This window comes from Populus euphratica, unplaced genomic scaffold (genome assembly GCF_000495115.2).
Source record: "Populus euphratica unplaced genomic scaffold, PopEup_1.0 scaffold48.1, whole genome shotgun sequence".
Taxonomy (NCBI): Eukaryota; Viridiplantae; Streptophyta; class Magnoliopsida; order Malpighiales; family Salicaceae; genus Populus; species Populus euphratica.
In genome coordinates, this window is record NW_011499879.1 from 842,241 (window position 1) to 844,709 (window position 2,469).

Below are 2,469 nucleotides of genomic sequence, written 5' to 3' on the forward strand. Positions count from 1 at the left end.
AACTCCCCGTGGCTCTGACACGTCATAATTATGGGGTCGTCTATCTTACATGGCAGACACGTTAGCATATCTATGTCAGCATTCTGGGTTTTGATCCGGTGTAGCGCAACGACTATTCCTCCTGACACGTGGCTTCATTTGCAGCGTCCAATGATCCAAAAGTTTGATTGATAAAATCTGAGCCATTCGAAGTCCGATTTTGGTGATCTCAGTGTCGTTTCCAACATTTTTTGGCCATTCCAGACACATCTATAAAGTCAGATTTTGCAGATTCGAATTTGAGAAACATGTCAGCATTCTAGGTTTTGATCCAGTGTAGCGCAACGACTATTCCTCCTGACACGTGGCTTCATTTGCAGCGTCCAATGATCCAAAAGTTTGATTGATAAAATCTGAGCCATTCGAAGTCCGATTTTGGTGATCTCAGTGTCGTTTCCAACATTTTTTGGCCATTCCAGACACATCTATAAAGTCAGATTTTGCAGATTCGAATTTGAGAAATATTAAAAATGGCAGATGAAATAAACGGTGCGGGAATTGAAAATTTTGATGGAACAGATTTTGGATATTGAAAAATGCAAATTAAAGACTATTTATATAGGAAGAAACTTCATCTTCCTCTGTTGGGGAGCAAACCAGAAAACATGTTAGAAGAAGAGTGACAAATTCTTGATAGACAAGTTTTGGGCATTATCCGACTATCCTTGTCAAGAAGAGTTGCTCATAATGTTACAAAAAAGAATCCACAACAAGATTGGTGGAAGTCTTTTCTGAGATGTATGAGAAGCCCTCAGCAAATAACAAAGTGCACTTGATGAAAAAGCTGTTCAACCTGAAGATGATGGAAAGCACCTCTGTTACACAGCATCTCAATAATTTCAACACCATCACAAATCAATTGTTATCTGTTGAGATTGAGTTTGATGATGAGATCCGTGCACTTATTTTGCTAGCTTCACTTTCATGCAGTTGGGAAGATATGAGAATAACCGTAAGCAACTTAGCTGGAAAATCCAAATTGAAATATGATGACATCCGAGACCTGATTTTAGCTTAAGAAGTATGAAGAAAAGACTTGGGTGAAAGCTCAAGTTTAGGTTCAGCTCTCAACATCAACACTCGAGGAAGGAGACAAGACAGAGGCTTATCCAGAGGCAAATCAAAATTCAGGTACAGAAGTAAAAGTAAGTTTGCACCCAAAAAGTAGGTTGAATGTTGGAATTGTGGAAAACCTGGTCATTTCATGAACAGTTGCACAAAACTGAAAAAACCTGAAGTTGATTCTGCAAACGCCACTACAGACGAGGTACAAGATGCTTTGATTCTTGCTGTACATAGTCCTATTGATGATTGGGTTCTTGATTCTGGAGCTTCATTTCACTGTACACCACACCATGAAATGATGCAAAACTAAGAAACTGGCACCCTGTATATGACCACAATATCAATAGATATAATTGCCTCTACTTAAGCAGAAAATCAGACACAACTATAGCATTGTAGACTCGGCCATATGAGTCAAAAGGAGATGAAGATACTTCAGTCAAAAGGAAAGCTGCCAAAGTTAAAAAATATTGATCTAGACATTTATGAAAGCTGTGTTTTTGGAAAACAAAAGAAGCTCAGTTTCTTAAAAGTTGGCAGGACCTTAAGACCAAGAAAGCTAGAACTAGAATGGAAAAGATAGTTCCAGACACACCACAACAGAATGACATTGCTGAACGGATGAACAGGACCATCAATGAACGAGCCTTTCATTGATGACTTCAACAGGAAGGTATGGGTCTACTTTCTGAAAAATAAATCTGATGTGTTTGACACATTCAAGAAATGAAAGGCTATGGTTGAGACTGAATCGGGTTTGAAGTTGAAATGCTTATAATCTGACAATGGAGGAGAATACATTGATGGAGGTTTCAAGGAGTATTGAGCTGTCAACGGTATTAGAATGGAAAAGACAGTTCCAGGCACACCACAACAGAATGACATTGCTGAATGGATGAACAGGACCATCAATGAACGAGCTAGAAGCATGAGGTTGCATTGTGGGTTACCTCAAACATTTTGGGCTGTTGTAGTTCATACTGCAGTTTACTTGATCAACCATGGACCATCAGTTCCTTTGGAGTTCAGACTACCCGAGAAAGTACGGAGAGGAAAAGAAGTACAGCTTTCTCATTTAAAGGTTTATGGGTGTGTTTCCTATGTGCATGTAGATTCTGATGCTCGCAACAAGCTGGATGTCAAATCAAAGAAATGTTTCTTTATTGGCTATGAAGATGAAGAATTTGGATTTCGGTTTTGGGATGATCAGAACAGGAAGATTATCAGAAGCAGGAACGTGATCTTTAACGAGAAAGTTTTGTACAAAGACAAATCAAGTACAGAAACAGAGATGGCTGATTCAAATACGAGTCCGCAAAAATCTGAATTCATAAAATTAGAAGGGCTTCCTGATGTTACCACTCA